A 19,645-nucleotide genomic window follows, 5' to 3' on the forward strand; every position below is an offset into this window, starting at 1 on the left:
AATACATATCCGCGGCATCTTGTTGCACTCAATTGTTATGGATGAAGCCAACCTTGAAAGACTATGGTGTGTCTCTTGGTACGGTGCCTCTTCTTTGTGACAATGAAAGTGCAATTAAGATCGCCAATAACCCGGTTCAACATTGTCGCACCAAACATATTGACATTCGCCATCACTTCCTATGTGATCATGTTGTCAATAAGGATATTGATCTCACTCATGTGGGAACAACCTACCAATTGGCGGATATTTTCACTAAGCCTTTGGATGAAGCCCGCTTTGTTAACTTGAGAGGAGAACTTGGTATTCTTGATCCTAAAAACTTGGATTGATTAACTTCTTGCACTATATTCTTGCATTTATCTTGCTATCTAGCTTAGAGGCATAGCACATATGGGGATAGTCATCCTACCATGTCTTGGTAAGATGCATACCTATGTGTGCAACATAAATAGACCCAATGTCATTATATGAACCCAAGCATGTCTCTTCGAGGTCTCATGACATTTGCACTTTCACATAGGGGGAGTAATCCCCCGCCCCTCATTGAGCCTTCATTACAACTTGATTTGACTATATAAGGCCAAATGATCTTATTGCAAAATTCATTTCAAAATGACTTATGACTCTTGATATATATTTCGACTCATACCCATTGTTGCTATTTACATCTTGTTTGGATTTTTTCTCCAATGGGTATGCCTAGAGAACCTTGTGTTTCCAACCCCATGTCTATGCTCATCTCATCATCATCTATCTATCTATATGTACATGTCATCATCTGAGCATTCACACACATTTACACAAAGAATAGGGGCAACACGGGGAAAAACGAGGCAAAACGAGACAAAACTGGGCAATTTGCCCGTGGCCGGTCTCTGGTCCGGTCGGACCGGCCTCTGGGCCGGACCAGCCGGTGCCAGGTCCGGTCGACCGGGCGCCCGACCGGCCGCGCGACCAGTTATGAGTGGAGGAGGATACCCATTGGGGTCTTCTTCCTCATTACCCCCAAACCTCCACATCTCCATTGCCGCCGCCCCCATCACCTCCCACATGCTCTAGGGCCTTCCCACCACAAGAAATCCCTCAAACTCCACCAAACCATAGATCGGGCCCCTTGGAGAAACTCCACCAAAGGATTTGGTCCCTCTCAAGCTATTTTGGGAAATCTTGGAGTTCTTGGTTTTCAAGCCCTACCTAGTGTTCTTCTTGCTCTCTTGATCAAGGAGGACCATGTCTTCGGGTAATGTGATCTTCCTTTCTTCCTATTCTCTTGTCCTCATCACACATCGCAAATTATTGAAAAGATTTGGGAAATTTTAGGGTTAGGGTTAGGGTTTGTAAGTCCTCATGCCTTTAGAGTGTCTCACAACACAATGCACTTCCTCCACTCTATTGCTAGAGTCTATATTCAAGTTTATGAGTTTTTGCATGATTTTGTGGTAGAAAATCTGGGCACAACTTCACACTTCGACAGATCCGGTCACCACCCGGTCAACCGGCCGCTCAACCGGCCGGCCCGGCGTGCAGCCCGGTCAACCGGTCGCCAACCGGCTCGTCCGGTCTGCAGCCCGGTTGGACCGGCCTGTGCCGGATTGCCCAGTTTTCGCACAATCTCATCAATACACTTGGATATATGCTATGCTTTTTGGCTTCCCTCTTATTGATGACATGTACACTTACCCCACTGCTATCCTCGCTCTATTTTCTCATTCACGAGGTAGTTGGAGTGGTGAGCCACGTGGCAATGTTGCCAAGAGAGGAAGGACTGCTGATCCTCCCCGCCGTTCGAGTAGTCGCGTACCCCCTCAAGCTCATCAGGGTACTGACATTGGCAGCTCAGCTGGGGGTAGAACCAAGTATGTTGGTGGCAAGAAAAAGGATAAGCATGCCGCCCAAGAGGATGATGAGATAGTGCCAAATTTCAATGTTGGGAATGCAAACCGTGTTGAGTGGCAGGAAATGAGGACGGTGAATCCGTATCGCTTTGAGCAACGGACTTACACTCGTGGGGACAAGTTCTTCTGGACCAAGACACAAGCAGCCCTATGGGATGGTTACTATGATTCTCATGAGTTTATGACGAATGGTGATATTGTAACGCCCAAGGCCATCAATCCTGACGAGCTTGCCTTGCATGAAGCCACAAAGTACCGCTTTGTGGTTGAAACCTTAAAGGCTATGGGACTCTATCACCTTGTGTGCCTCAAGCCCGATGATCACCAAGAGGATCCTACCTTTTGTCCCCTCCTAGTCCGTCAGTTCCACTGCACCGTTTTCTTCCATGATGATGAGGACCGCACCATCACCTGGATGACTGGCAAGGAGAAGTACTCATGCTCCTACTCTCAGTTCCGTGCAGCCATGGGTTGTGGTGGTGACAGTGCTCCAGGGTACAAGATTCATTCACGGTCCAAGCTTACTAAGGGTGACATCTCCTTCTGCTATCCTGCGAACCCTACTCCTGGACCTCCCACTATCTCTGGGATGTACTACTCATATCTTGTCCTTGCCAAGATGTTCCGTGAGAGCCTCATCAGGAAGTCTGGGGACACCAGTGAAGTCAGGAACTATCACCTAAATCTGGTGTACTATTGTCATCCTGACAGGGTAAGGAAGATTGATGGATGTGATCTTATTCACTGTGAACTGAAGCGTGCAGTTATGGACCGCATGACTCCCAACTATGCTCAGTATGTTCAGCGGCTCATCAACTACATTGTTCCCGCTCCTCTCAACGTTCTTGGAGAAAGAGTCATCATGGACCCATTCCGGTTTCCCACTCAGGAGGCCACGCGTCCGGACGTTCCCTCCATGATGCCCTCCACTGAGCGCCGTTCCAAGGAACACCATGATCATGATGCTAGCTCCAGCTACTCTCAGCGCTCCAAGCATGGTGCCGCTCGCTTCTTCTCCAGCATGTGGCAAATGTGCAAGAACACCAATGATGTTGCACATCGAGCCTTACTCGTGAACCGGGAGACACGGAGGCGCCGGAACTAGTTCATGGCCTCACGGAACCACCCTGTTCCTCCTTCCGGACCCGAGATGGAGCTCGTGGTAGCACCTCAGTGGGAGATGCCTCTCCTTACTGATGAGATGATCCAGAACTTTGACTTCTCCGTGTACGCTCATGGTGCCCTCCCTCCTAGGACTGCTCGTGCTCCTACCCCTGCTGATGATGATGGTGATGAGGATGAGGGTGATGCGGCTGCACGCGGAGATGGCGAGAGCTCCTACTCGACCGGGCATGAGTTCTACTAGTGGGTGCGATAGCATCTCTCCTCTTTTCTTCGCCTTTTTGGTGTTCCGATGCCAAAGGGGGAGAAGAGAGTAGAGTCTAGGACCACGGGGTTCTTTGATTGCCACAAGCCATGGGAGTTGCTTTATTTGGATTTTATATGGCTTGTGCTTATTTGCTTTGATTTTTCAAGAACCATTTGATACTTCCAATAATTCGTGTATGGATGTGTATGGACGACTATTATGTGTGCTACTCTATGTTAGGATAATTATGTGTGCTATGCTTATATATCTTGATATGCACATCTCCATACCATGCTTGTTTCCTAAAGATATTGGGGGAGCTTCTCATGTTCCACAAATGGTGCACTTTGCATTCAAACGCAAAATCTCCAAGTGCACACATTATGGGGGAGCTGTCGTAATATCTTATATGGAATCAAGGTTTAGAACTTATCATAATATCTATTTGTGACTCTAGCTCGGTTTGTCATTGTATACCAAAAAGGGGGAGATTCTAAGGGTATTTTACCCTTATCCATTATTTTGGTAACAATGACACCGTGCTAGAGTATTTGGCCTAATATGTTTATAAGGATAATCTCAGGTATTAGGCAAAGAGGCATAAATGGTGTATCAAAGGAACAAGAAGGCTAAAGGAGACCCCCCACTCCAACAACAATCGAAAAGGGGTCTACAGCAGAAATCCGGTCTGCAGCCCGGTCCAACCGGACTACAGACCGGCCAGTCCGGCGTGCTGCCCGGCCAACCGGTCGCCAACCGGGGCGAGTCCGGCGCACGGCCTGGTCGACCGGTCGCCAACCGGGCTCCATACGAGGAACCAACATATCCGGTTGCCGACCGGTCAACCGGCATACCAACCGGAGCGTCCGGCGCGCGGCCCGGTCGACCGGCCGCCAACCGGGCGCCAACCGGGCGCCAACCGAAGGAGCTCCAAGATGATGCAAAGGGCATCCGATCACTGGCCCGGTCTGACCGGCCTCACCACCGGGCAGTCCGGTCTCTGGTCCGGTCAACCGGGTTTATCGAGAGAAATGCTGAGGTGGCAAGTGACCAACGGCCATATTTCGAAGAACACTATAAATAGGCCTTCTCCTACCTCTGAACAGTTAGGCACTACACTACAAGCTGTTCTTGAGCTCTCTCTCTCTCTCTTACTCCATTGCTAGAAACACCAAAAGCCTCAGATCTACCTCCTCCTCCACCCAAACTCAAATCCCTCCGGGGAATCGTTAGAGGAGGACCCGATCTACTTGTTCTACCAAGCCAAATCTCATTCCCCCTTGTATTCATCGAGAAGCTTGCTTCCTAGGGTTCCTTGGAAACCCTAGGTGGGCAAGAGGAGTCCGGAAGCATCCGGGCTGTGGATTTGCTCCGGCAAGATTGTGAAGGTTTGGAGGCTACCTCAAAGTCTACCACAAGTGAGTGAGCTATTCCTTCGTGGGATAGGCTCTGGAGAATAGGGTGAGCCTTCGTGGCGTGGGGAATCCTTCGTGGGACCTCCACCCCTCCAAACGTGATGTACCTTGTTGCAAAGCAAGGGAACACGGGAATACATCCTCGTCTCCGCGTGCTATCGGTTATCTCTAACCGAACTCCTTACTTGTGATTTAACTGCCTGTGAGAGCCTTCGTGATCGAGTTAGTTGTATCCTCATATAGTTTGCTTCACCTAGTTTGCATTAGGCTCACCTTTATATTCCGCAAAGCCTAATATTGCAAAGAAAGAATTAAAACTTGTAGAAACCTATTCACCCCCCCTCTAGGTTTACCATCTCTATACTTTCAGAACCACACCAAGCTCAACAATGAACCTCTTCATCCATACCGCTTCTGATGAAGCCTCCGAAGCCGCTATGTATTCAGATTCAGTTGAAGACTTCGCCACCGTGCACTGCTTGGAACTCATCCATCTTATTGCAGCTCCATTCAGTATAAACACGTACCCAGACTGAGACTTAGAGTCATCAGGATCAGTGTTCCAACTTGCATCGGTGTAACTGGTTACAACAAGCTCTTGGTCACCGCCATAACAAAGAAACATATCCTTAGTTCTTTTCAAGTACTTCAGGATATTCTTGACCGCTGTCCAGTGTTCCATTCATGGATCACTCTGATATCTGCTGGTCAAACTAACAACATGTGCGATATCCGGTCTAGTACACAACATGGCATACATGATAGAGCCTACTGCCGAGGCATAGGGGATCTTGTTCATCCTCTCTCTTTCTTCTTCCGTAGCCGGACCTTGAGTCTTACTCAAAACCTTACCTGGCAACATAGGCAAGAACCCTTTCTTGCTTTTGTCCATTCTAAACTTCTTTAGAATCTTGTCCAGGTATGTACTCTGTGAAAGCCCTATTAGGCGTCTTGATCTATCTCTATAAATCTTGATGCCTAAAATGTACGCTGCTTCACCAAGGTCTTTCATTGAAAAACACTTATTCAAATAACCTTTAACACTGCTTAATAGTTCTATATCATTCCCAATCAATAATATGTCATCTACATATAATATCAGGAACGCTACAGAGCTCCCACTCACTTTCTTGTAAATACAGGCCTCACCACGAGTCCGTATAAACCCGAAGTCTCTGATCGCCGTATCAAAGCGTCAGTTCCAACTCCGGGATGCTTGCTTCAGTCCATAAATGGAACGCTGAAGTTTGCATACCTTGTCCGCATTTTTATGATCGACAAAACCTTTGGGTTGTACCATATACAACTCTTCCTCAATGTCACCATTAAGGAACGCCGTTTTGACATCCATCTGCCAAATCTCATAATCGAAAAATGCAGCTATTGCTAACAAAATCCTTACAGACTTTAGCTTCGCTACAGGTGAGAAAGTCTCATCGTAGTCAACTCCTTGAAATTGTCGGAAACCCTTTGCGACAAGTCGAGCTTTATAGACAGTAATATTACCATCAACATCTGTCTTTCTTTTGAAGATCCATTTATTCTCGACAGCCTTGCGGCTATCAGGTAAGTCTACCAAAGTCCATACTTGGTTATCATACATGGATCCCATTTCGGATTTCATGGCTTCTTGCCATTTGTTGGAATTTGGGCTCATCATTGCTTCTTCATACGTCGCAGGGTCCTCATCATTGTTGTCCACAATCATGACATTTAGACAGGGATCATACCAATCAGGAGTGGTACGTTCCCTCGTCGATCTGCGAGGTTCAGTAGCTTCCTCGTTCGAAGTTTCATGATCATCATCATTTGCTTCCTCTCCTATCAGTGCAGGCCGCGCAGGAACATCTTCCGGCACTGCACTACTCTGATCTATGAGAGAAGGTTCATCAACCTCGTTGAGTTCTACTTTCCTTCCAGTCACTTCTTTCGTGAGAAATTCCTTCTCAAGAAAGGATCCATTCTTGGCAACAAAGATTTTGCCTTCGGATATGTGATAGAAAGTGTACCCAATTGTTTCTTTAGGGTATCCTATGAAGACGCATTTCTCCGCTTTGGGTTCTAGCTTGTCAGGTTGTAACTTCTTTACATAAGCTTCGCAACCCCAAACTTTAAGGAACGACAGCTTAGGTTTCTGCCCAAACCATAATTCATACGGTGTCGTTTCAACGGATTTAGATGGTGCCCTATTTAAAGTGAATACGACTATCTCTAATGCATAACCCCAAAACGATAACGGCAAATCGGTAAGAGACATCATAGACCGAACCATGTCTAAGAGAGTTCGATTACGACGTTCGGACACACCATTACGCTGTGGTGTTCCCGGAGGTGTCAGCTGTGAAAGTATTCCGCATTTCTTTAAATGCATGCCAAACTCATAACTCAGATATTCGCCTCCGCGATCAGAACGCGGAAACTTAATCTTCTTGTTACGTTGATTTTCTACTTCACTTTGGAATTCCTTAAACTTCTCGAAAGTTTCGGACTTATGTTTCATAAAGTAAATATACCCATATCTACTCAGATCATCCGTGAAGGTTAGAACATAACGATAACCACCGCGCGATGCTACACTCATTGGTCCGCACACATCGGTATGTATGATTTCCAATAAGTCTGTAGCTCGCTCCATTGTACCAGAAAATGGAGGCTTAATCATTTTTCCCATTAGACATGCTTCGCATCTATCAAGTGACTCAAAGTCAAGTGACTCAAGAAGTCCATCGGAATGGAGTTTCTTCATGCGCTTCACTCCAATATGACCAAGACGATAGTGCCACATATAAGTAGAATTATCATTCAAGTTAATTCACTTAGCATCAACGTTATGAACATGTGTATCACTACTATCAAGATTTAACAAGAATAAACCATTCATCTCAGGTGCATGGCCATAAAAGACATTACTCATATAAATCGAACAACCATTATTCTCTGACTTAAATGAATAATCGTCTTGCATTAAACAAGATCCAGATATAATGTTCATGCTCAACGCAGGTACCAAATAACAATTATTAAGGTTTAAAACTAATCCCAAAGGTAGATGTAGAGGGAGCGTGCCGACGGCGATCACATCGACCTTGGATCTATTTCCAACGCGCATCGTCACCTCATCCCTCGCCAGGCTTCGTTTATTCAGCAGCTCCTGTTTTGAGTTACAAATGTGAGCAACCGAACCAGTATCAAATACCCAGGCACTACTACGAGAACCAGTAAGATAGACATCAATAACATGTATATCAAATATACCTTTCTTCTTGACGTGGCCGCTCTTTAGATCGGCCAAGTACTTGGGGCAATTCCGCTTCCAGTGCCCCTTCTCCTTGCAGTAATAGCACACAGTATCAGGCTTAGGGCCAGCCTTAGGCTTCTCAGGAGGCGCAGCAGCTTTCTTGCCGCCCTTCTTGAAGTTGTCCTTGTTGTTAGGCTTGCCCTGTTTCTTGAAACTGGTGGTCTTGTTGACCATCAACACTTGGTGCTCTTTCTGTATCTCAATTTCAGCAGATTTCAGCATGGAGAAGAGTTCAGGTAACTCTTTGTTCATGTTCTGCATGTTGTAGTTCATCACGAAGTTCTTGTAACTAGGTGGCAGTGATTGGAGGACACGATGAATGCCCAGCTGGTTAGGAATCACAATTCCCAAGTCACTGAGCTTCTTCGCATGCCCAGACATCTTGAGCATGTGCTCGCTAACGGAGCTACCCTCTTCCATCATGCAGCCAAAGAAGTGTTTCGAGGCCTCATAGCTTTCCACGGCCGCATGAGTTTCAAAGATAGCTTTTAGCTCATGGACCAGCTCATAAGGGTCGCGGTGCTCAAACCGTTTTTGCAGCTCTGCCTCTAGGCTGCACAGGATGGCACACTGAACTTGAGAGTACCGAATGACCCGAGTCTCGTAAACATTCTTTACGTCCTCAGATACTACAGGTGGTGGTGGGGGACTGATACGTCTCAAACGTATCTATAATTTCTTATGTTCCATGCTACTTTTATGATGATACTCACATGTTTTATACACACTTTATGTCATTATTATGCATTTTCCGGCACTAACCTATTGACGAGATGCCGAAGAGCCAGTTGCTGTTTTCTGCTGTTTTTGGTATCAGAAATCCTACAAAGGAAATATTCTCGGAATTGGACGAAATCAACGCCCAGGGTCTTATTTTTCCACGAAGCTTCCAGAAGACCGAAAGGTTTACGAAGTGGGCGACGAGGCGCCGCCACCATAGGGCCGCGCGGCCAGAGGGGGGCCCGTGCCGCCCTATGGTGTGGGCCCCTCGTCAGCCCTCCGACTCCGCCCTTCCGCCTACTTAAAGCCTTCGTCGCGAAAACCCCAGTACCGAGAGCCACGATACGGAAAACCTTCCAGAGACGCCGCCGCCGCCAATCCCATCTCGGGGGATTCAGGAGATCGCCTCCGGCACCCTGCCGGAGAGGGGAATCATCTCCCGTAGGACTCTTCATCACCATGATCGCCTCCGGATTGATGTGTGAGTAGTTCACCCCTGGACTATGGGTCCATAGCAGTAGCTAGATGGTTGTCTTCTCCTCATTATGCTATCATGTTAGATCTTGTGAGCTGCCTATCATGATCAAGATCATCTATTTGTAATGCTACATGTTGTGTTTGTTGGGATCCGATGAATATGGAATACTATGTCAAGTTGATTATCAATCTATCATATATGTTGTTTATGTTCTTGCATGCTCTCCGTTGCTAGTAGAGGCTCCGGCCAAGTTGATACTTGTAACTCCAAGGGGGAGTATTTATGCTCGATAGTGGGTTCATGCCTCCATTGAATGCGGGACGAGTGACGGAAAGTTCTAAGGTTGTGGATGTCTCTGTTGCCACTAGGGATAAAACATCAATGCTTTGTCTAAGGATATTTGTGTTGATTACATTACGCACCATACTTAATGCAATTGTCTATTGTTTGCAACTTAATACTGGAAGGGGTTCGGACGATAACCTGAAGGTGGACTTTTTAGGCATAGATGCATGCTCGATAGCGGTCTATGTACTTTGTCGTAATGCCCTGATTAAATCTCATAGTATTCATCGTGATATGTATGTGCATTGTTATGCCCTCTCTATTTGTCAATTGCCCAACTGTAATTTGTTCACCCAACATGCTATTTATCTTATGGGAGAGACACCACTAGTGAACTGTGGACCCCGGTCCATTCTTTACATCTGAAATACAATCTATCGCAAACTCGTTCTTTACTCGTTCTTCGCAAACAAACATCATCTTCCACACTATACATTTAATCCTTTGTTTACAAGCAAGCCGGTGAGATTGACAACCTCACCGTTACGTTGGGGCAAAGTACTTTGATTGTGTTGTGCAGGTTCCACGTTGGCGCCGGAATCCCCGGTGTTGCGCCGCACTACACTCCGTCACCAACAACCTTCACGTGTTCCTTGACTCCTACTGGTTCGATAACCTTGGTTTCTTACTGAGGGAAAACTTGCTGCTGTACGCATCACACCTTCCTCTTGGGGTTCCCAACGGACGTGTGTCTTGCACGCCATCAAGCAGGGACCCAGCGGTGCTTCGAGCACATATTGCAGATTTCCACCACTGAGGAAAATTCTCACATGGCGGAACCAGTCGGTGAAGTTGCTACCGTTGCTCTTAAGCTTTTCTTTCTCTAGGAACTGGTTAAAACTGATGGAGGGGGACGCCATGATCTACAACATATTTGCAAAGAGTTTAGACTAAGTTTATGATAAATTGAGTTCAATTTTAATTCTTAAATTAACTAGGTGAACTCCCACTCAAAACAACATCCCTCGCATTGTCTTAGTGATCACACGAACCAAATCCACTACACCAAGTCCGATCTTCACGAGAAAAGATGTAGCTTCAAAGGCGAACACTCAAAGTGTTCATCATACCATTCATATGACTCATGCTCTACCTTTCGGTATTCCGTGTTCCGAGACCATGTCTGTACATGCTAGGCTCGTCAAGGCAACCTTAGTATCCGCGTGTGCAAACACTGGCTTGCACCCGTTGTATGCACATGTAGAATCTATCACACCCGATCATCACGTGATGCTTCGAAACGACAATTCTTAGCAACGGTGCATACTAAGGATGAACACTTTATTATCTTGATATTTTAGTGAGAGGGATCATCTTATAATGCTACCGTCGCGATCTAAGCAAGATAAGATGCATAAAGGATTAACATCACATGCAATTCATAATGTGTGATATGATATGGCCTTTCTTCTTGTGCTTTTGATCTCCATCTCCAAAGCACGGACATGATCTCCATCATCACCAGCATGGCGTCAAGGTTAGTGGCGCCGCTTCATGGTTGTCCATCACTTATAGCTACTATAACAACTACTTGAAATAAAGCTATTACATGATGAATAGACACGCATGTCTTTAACAAAAACTAAAGACAACCATTAGGCTCCTGCCGGTTGCCATAATACAATAATGAACATCTCATACATCAAATATAATCATCATCTCATGGCCATATCACATCACCAAACCCTGCAAAAACAAGTTAGACGCCTCTAATTTGGTTTGCATATTTTACGTGGTTTAGGGTTTTCGAGTAAGATCTAATCTACCTACAAACATGAACCACAACGGTGATACTAGTGTTGTCAATAGAAAGAGAAAATTGAATCTTCACTATGGTGGGAGAGACAGACACCCGCAAAGCCACTTATGCAATACAAGTTGCATGTCAAGCGTGGAGCAAGTCCCATGAGGCGCGGTCATGTAAAGTTAGCCCGGGCCGCTTCATCCCACCATCCCGCAAGATGTAAAGTGCACTAACTAAAAAAAACAACAAAAGCATCAACGCCCACAAAACCATTGTGTTCTACTCGTGCAACAGATCTATGCATAGACTCGGCTCTGATACCACTGATGGGTTCGTTGCATGGAAAACAAAAATTTTCCTACCGCAAAGACGAATAAATCCAACATCTAATCTATGGAAAAACCAAGATCTAATCTACAAGATCGGAGCAACGAGATGGAGATGAGACTAACCCTCGAAGATTCCGAAGCCTACGAGATTAATCTCGCTGTTGGTGTAGACGATCGTCCCGGTGCTGCAATCCGGCAGCACTTCCGTACTCGGTCGCGTGTACGGTGTCGATGAAGCCCTTCCTCTCCCCGTTCCAGCGGGCAGCGGAGGTGTGGTAGATCTCCTCCAAGTTCCAGTAGCACGACGGCGTGGTGGTGGTGGTGGAGGAAGAAAATCTACAGGGCTTCGCCAAGCCGGAACAACGTATGGTGGATGAAGAGAGGGGGCGGCCAGGGTTGTGGTGAAGGGACAAGTGGCCGGCCACCCCCTCCTCTCTTTATATAGGGGGCCAGGTCGGTGTGGTGGCCCCCTTTCCCATCTAGGGTTAGGGTCCGGCGGCCAAGTGGGGGGAAGAGGGAATTCTTCCCCCCCAAGTTGATCCCCCCTAGGGTTTTGGGAAAACCCTAGGGGTTTGGCCGGCTGGGCCTTGGGGGGAATGTGCCCCCTGGCCCATTAGGCTAGGGAGCATCCCCTCGGCCCATGCTAGGCCTCCTAGGGTCGTGGGCCCATTGGTGGGACCCCGGAACCTTCTAGAACCTTCCCGGTCATCCACCGGAAAAATCCCGAACATTTCCGAAACCTAGAAATCAACTTCCCTTATATGAATCTTATTCTCCGGACTATTCCGGACCTCCTCGTGACGTCCTCGATCCCATCCGAAACTCCGAACAAACTTCGTATCCATACCATATTCAAATCTACTTATGCGACATCGAACCTTAAGCGCGTCACCCTACGGTTCGCGAACTATGCAGACATGGTCGAGACTCCTCTCCGAGCAATAACCAATAGCGGGATATGGAGATCCATAATGGCTCCCACATATTCAACGATAACTTAGTGATCGATTGAACCATTTACATATGATGCCTATTCCCTTTGTCACGCGATATTTTACTTGTCCGAGGTTCGATCATCGGTATCTCCATACCTTGTTCAACCTCGTTACCGACAAGTAATCTTTACTCGTACCGTGGTATGTCATCTCTTGTGATCCAATCACGTGCTTGCAAGCTAATCAGACGACATTCCACCGAGAGGGTCCAGAGAATATCTATCCGTCATCAGGATGGATAAATCCCACTATTGATCCATATGCCTCAACTCACACTTTCCGAATACTTAATCCCATCTTTATAACCACCCATTTACGCAATGGCGTTTGATGTAATCAAAGTACCCTTCCAATGTAAGTGATTTACATGATCTCATGGTCGAAGGACTTAGGCAACTATGTATAGAAAGCTTATAGCAAATTGAACTTAATGACTTGATCTTATGCTGCTTATTTGGGTGTGTCCATTATATCATTCAACTAATGACATAACCTTGTTATTAATAACATCCAATGTTCATGATCACGAAACCATGATCATCTATTAATCAACAAGCTAGTTATACAAGAGGCTTACTAGGGACTCCTTGTTGTTTACATAACACACATGTATCAATGTTTCGGTTAATACAATTATAGCATGGTATGCAAACATTTATCGTAAACACAAAGATATTATAATAACCATTTTATTATTGCCTCTTGGGCATATCTCCAACAGGGCTTCCATATGGTCCATTGCTGGGACAAGCTGGAAGGCGCACAAAAGTGACAAACAAGCTTTGCGGCCTACTGATGCGTGTAGTTGACACGTCCGTTGGGAACCCCAAGAGGAAGGTGTGATGCGCACAGCGGCAAGTTTCCCTCAGTAAGAAACCAAGGTTTAATCGAACCAGTAGGAGCCAAGAAGCACGTTGAAGGTTGATGGCGGCGGGATGTAGTGCGGCGCAACACCGGAGATTCCGGCGCCAACGTGGAACCCGCACAACACAACCAAAGTACTTTGCCCCAACGAAACAAGGTGAGGTTGTCAATCTCACCGGCTTGCTGTAACAAAGGATTAACCGTATTGTGTGGAAGATGATTGTTTGCAGAGAAAACAAGTAAAACAAGTATTGCAGCAGATTTGTATTTCAGTATTAAAGAATGGACCGGGGTCCACAGCTCACTAGAGGTGTCTCTCCCATAAGATCAAAGCATGTTGGGTGAACAAATTACAGTCGGGCAATTGACAAATAGAGAGGGCATAACAATGCACATACATGACATGATAAGTATAGTGAGATTTAATTGGGCATTACGACAAAGTACATAGACCGCCATCCAACTGCATCTATGCCTAAAAAGTCCACCTTCAGAGTTATCGTCCGAACCCCTCCAGCATTAAGTTGCTAACAACGGACAATTGCATTAAGTATGGTGCGTAATGTAATCAACAACTACATCCTCGGACATAGCATCAATGTTTTATCCCTAGTGGCAACAAGACATCCATAACCTTAGGGGTTTCGTCACTCCCCGCATTCACGGAGACATGAACCCACTATCGAGCATAAATACTCCCTCTTGGAGTTAAAAGTAAAAACTTGGCCGCAGCCTCTACTAGAAACGGAGAGCATGCAAGATCATAAACAACACATATGTAATAACTTGATAATTAACATGACATGGTATTCTCTATCCATCGGATCCCGACAAACACAACATATAGAATTACGGATAGATGATCTTGATCATGTTAGGCAGCTCACAAGATCCAACAATGAAGCATAATGAGGAGAAGACAACCATCTAGCTACCGCTATGGACCCATAGTCCAGGGGTGAACTACTCACTCATCACTCCGGAGGCGACCATGGCGGTGTAGAGTCCTCCGGGAGATGATTCCCCTCTCCGGCAGGGTGCCGGAGGCGATCTCCCGGATCCCCCGAGATGGGATCGGCGGCGGCGGCGTCTCGCAAGGTTTTCCGTATCGTGGCTCTCGGTACTGGGGGTTTCATCACGGAGACTTTTTATAGGCGGAAGGGCAGGTCAAGAGGCGGCACGGGGGCCCCACACCACAGGGCCGCGCGGCCAAGGGGGGGGCCGCGCCGCCCTATAGTGTGGCCCCTCCGTGGCCCCTCTTCGTCTCTCCTTCGGACTTCCGGAAGCTTCGTGAGAAAATAGGCCCCTGGGCTTTGATTTCGTCCAATTCCGAGAATATTTCGTTACTAGGATTTCTGAAACCAAAAACAGCAGTAAAACAAAGAATCGGCACTTCGGCATCTTGTTAATAGGTTAGTTCCGTAAAATGCACGAATATGACATAAAGTGTGCATAGAACATGTAGGTATCATCAATAATATGGCATAGAACATAAGAAATTATCTATACGTCGGAGACGTATCAAGCATCCCCAAGCTTAGTTCTGCTCGTCCCGAGCAGGTAAAACGATAACAAAGATAATTTGTGAAGTGATATGCCATCATAACTTTGATCATACTATTTGTAAACATATGTAGTGAATGCAGCGATCAAAACAATGGTAATGACATGAGTAAACAAGTGAATCATAAAGCAAAGACTTTTCATGAATAGTACTTCAAGACAAGTATTAATAAGTCTTGCATAAGAGTTAACTCATAAAGCAATAAATCAAAGTAAAGGCATTGAAGCAACACAAAGGAAGATTAAGTTTCAGCGGTTTCTTTCAACTTGTAACATGTATATCTCATGGATAATTGTCAACATAGAGTAATATAACAAGTACAATATGCAAGTATGTAAGAATCAATGCACGGTTCACACAAGTGTTTGCTTCTTGAGGTGGAGAGAGATAGGTGAACTGACTCAACATAAAAGTAAAGAGAATGGTCCTTCAAAGAGGAAAGCATCGATTGCTATATTTGTGCTAGAGCTTTTATTTTGAAAACATGAAACAATTTTGTCAACGGTAGTAATAAAGCATATGAGTTATGTACATTATATCTTACAAGTTGCAAGTCTCATGCATAGTATACTAATAGTGCCCGCACCTTGTCCTAATTAACTTGGACTACCGGATCTTTGCAATGCACATGTTTTGACCAAGTGTCACAATGGGGTACCTCCATGCCGCCTGTACAAAGGTCTAAGGAGAAAGCTCGCATTTTGGATTTCTCGCTTTTGATTATTCTCAACTTAGACATCCATACCGGGACAACATGGACAACAGATAATGGACTCCTCTTTAATGCATAAGCATGTGGCAACAATTATTATTCTCATATGAGATTGAGGATATATGTCCAAACCGAAACTTCCACCATGAATCATGGCTTTAGTTAGCGGCCCAAAGTTCTTCTCTAACAACATGCATGCTCCAACCATGAAGGTGGTAGATCTCTCTTGCTTCGGACAAGACGGACATGCATAGCAACTCACATGATATCCAACAAAGAATAGTTGATGGCGTCCCCGAAACATGGTTATCGCTCAACAAGCAACTTAATAAGAGATAAAGTGCATAAGTACATATTCAATACTACAATAGTTTTTAAGCTATTTGTCCCATGAGCTATAAATTGCAAAGGTGAATGATGGAATTTTAAAGGTAGCACTCAAGCAATTTAGTTTGGAATGGCGGATAAATACCATGTAGTAGGTAGGTATGGTGGACACGAATGGCATAGTGGTTGGCTCAAGTATTTTGGATGCATGAGAAGTATTCCCTCTCGATACAAGGTTTAGGCTAGCAAGGTTATTTGAAACAAACACAAGGATGAACGGTACAACAAAACTCACATAAAAGACATATGGTAAACATTATAAGACTCCATATCGTCTTCCTTGTTGTTCAAAACTCAATACTAGATGTTATCTAGACTCTAGAGAAACCAAATATGCAAACCAAATTAACAAGCTCTAAGTATTTCTTCATTAATGGGTGCAAAGTATATGATGCAAGAGCTTAAACATGAGCACAACAATTGCCAAGTATCAAATTATCCAAGACATTTTAGAGTTACTACATGTAGCATTTTCCAATTCCAACCATATAACAATTTAACGAAGATGAAACTTCGCCTTGAATACTATGAGTAGAGTCTAAGGACATATTTGTCCATATGCTACAGCGGAGCGTGTCTCTCTCCCATAAAGTGAATGCTAGGATCCATTTTATTCAAACAAAACAAAAAACAAAAACAAACCGACGCTCCAAGCAAAGTACATAAGATGTGGCCGAATAAAAATATAGTTTCAGGGGAGGAACCCGATAATGTTGTCGATGAAGAAGGGGATGCCTTGGGCATCCCCAAGCTTAGACGCTTGAGTCTTCTTAATATATGCAGGGGTGAACCACCGGGGCATCCCCAAGCTTAGAGCTTTCACTCTCCTTAATCATATTGCATCATACTCCTCTCTTGATCCTTGAAAACTTCCTCCACACCAAACTCGAAACAACTCATTAGAGGGTTAGTGCATAATAAAAATTCACATGTTCAGAGGTGACACAATCATTCTTAACACTTCTGGACATTGCATAAAGCTACTGGACATTAATGGATCAAAGAAATTCATCCAACATAGCAAAAGAGGCAATGCGAAATAAAAGACAGAATCTGTCAAAACAGAACAGTCCGTAAAGATGGATTTTATTAGGCCAGCAGACTTGCTCAAACGAAAATGCTCAAATTGAATGAAAGTTGCGTACATATCTGAGGATCATGCTCGTAAATTGGCGTAATTTTCTGAGCTACCTACAGGGAGATAGACCCAGATTCGTGAAAGCAAAGAAATCTGGAACTGCGCAGTAATCCAAATCTAGTACTTACTTTACTATCAAAGACTTTACTTGGCACAACAAAACATAAAACTAAGATAAGGAGAGGTTGCTACAGTAGTAAACAACTTCCAAGACTCAAATATAAAACAAGTACTGTAGCAAAATAACACATGGGTTATCTCCCAAGAAGTTCTTTCTTTATAGCCATTAAGATGGGCTCAGCAGTTTTAATGATGCACTCGCAAGAAATAGTATTTGAAGCAAAAGAGAGCATCAAAGGGCAAATTCAAAACACATTTAAGTCTAAAATGCTTCCTATGCATAGGAATCTTGTAAATAAACAAGTTCATGAAGAGCAAAGTAACTAGCATAGGAAGATAAAACAAGTGTAGCTTCAAAAATTTCAGCACATAGAGAGGTGTTTTAGTAACATGAAAATTTCTACAACCATATTTTCCTCTCTCATAATAATTTTCAGTAGCATCATGAGCAAACTCAACAATGTAACTATCACATAAAGCATTCTTATCATGAGTCTCATGCATAAAATTATTACTCTCCACGTAAGCATAATCAATTTTATTAGTTGTAGTGGGAGCAAATTCAACAAAGTGGCTATCATCGTATGTAGGAGGCATATTGTAATCATAAAAGAAAATTTTCTCCTCAATGCTTGGGGGACTAAAAAGATCATGCTCATCAGAGCCAGCTTCCCCAAGCTTAGAATTTTCCATAGCATTAGCAACAATGGTGTTCAAAGCATCCATAGTAATAACATTCCCATTAACATGCATATAAAGTTCCATGGGTTTTTTAATTCTCTCTTCAAACACATCATGTCCTAATTCAAGATAAAGTTCATAAAGATCTCTCATATTTTTTTTTGTTTTCCATTATGCTTAACTAGTGAAATAAAAACATGCATGATATTAAGTAAAGTAAAACAAGTAACTAATTTTTTTGTGTTTTTGATATAGCAAACAAGATAGCAAATAAAGTAAAACTAGCAACTAATTTTTTTGTATTTTGATTTAGTGCAGCAAACAAAGTAGTAAATAAAATAAAGCAAGACAAAAACAAAGTAAAGAGATTGAGAAGTGGAGACTCCCCTTGCAGCGTGTCTTGATCTCCCCGACAACGGCGCCGTGAAATTTGCTTGATGCGTGTAGTTGACACGTCCGTTGGGAACCCCAAGAGGAAGGTGTGATGCGCACAGCGGCAAGTTTCCCTCGGTAAGAAACCAAGGTTTAATCGAACCAAGTAGGAGCCAAGAAGCACGTTGAAGGTTGATGGCGGCGGGATGTAGTGCGGCGCAACACCAGAGATTCCGGCGCCAACGTGGAACCCGCACAACACAACCAAAGTACTTTGCCCCAACGAAACAGGTGAGGTTGTCAATCTCACCGGCTTGCTCGTAACAAAGGATTAACCGTATTGTGTGGAAGATGATTGTTTGCAGAGAAAACAGTAAAACAAGTATTGCAGCAGATTTGTATTTCAGTATTAAAGAATGGACCGGGGTCCACAGTTCACTAGAGGTGTCTCTCCCATAAGATCAAAGCATGTTGGGTGAACAAATTACAGTCGGGCAATTGACAAATAGAGAGGGCATAACAATGCACATACATGACATGATAAGTATAGTGAGATTTAATTGGGCATTACGACAAAGTACATAGACCGCCATCCAACCGCATCTATGCCTAAAAAGTCCACCTTCAGAGTTATCGTCCGAACCCCTCCAGCATTAAGTTGCTAACAACGGACAATTGCATTAAGTATGGTGCGTAATGTAATCAACAACTACATCCTCGGACATAGCATCAATGTTTTATCCCTAGTGGCAACAAGACATCCATAACCTTAGGGGTTTCTCGTCACTCCCTGCATTCACGGAGACATGAACCCACTATCGAGCATAAATACTCCCTCTTGGAGTTAAAAGTAAAAACTTGGCCAGAGCCTCTACTAGAAACGGAGAGCATGCAAGATCATAAACAACACATATGTAATAACTTGATAATTAACATGACATGGTATTCTCTATCCATCGGATCCCGACAAACACAACATATAGAATTACGGATAGATGATCTTGATCATGTTAGGCAGCTCACAAGATCCAACAATGAAGCATAATGAGGAGAAGACAACCATCTAGCTACTGCTATGGACCCATAGTCCAGGGGTGAACTACTCACTCATCACTCCGGAGGCGACCATGGCGGTGTAGAGTCCTCCGGGAGATGATTCCCCTCTCCGGCAGGGTGCCGGAGGCGATCTCCTGGATCCCCCGAGATGGGATCGGCG

Source organism: Lolium rigidum, chromosome 2 (genome assembly GCF_022539505.1).
Source record: "Lolium rigidum isolate FL_2022 chromosome 2, APGP_CSIRO_Lrig_0.1, whole genome shotgun sequence".
In the NCBI taxonomy this organism is placed as follows: Eukaryota; Viridiplantae; Streptophyta; class Magnoliopsida; order Poales; family Poaceae; genus Lolium; species Lolium rigidum.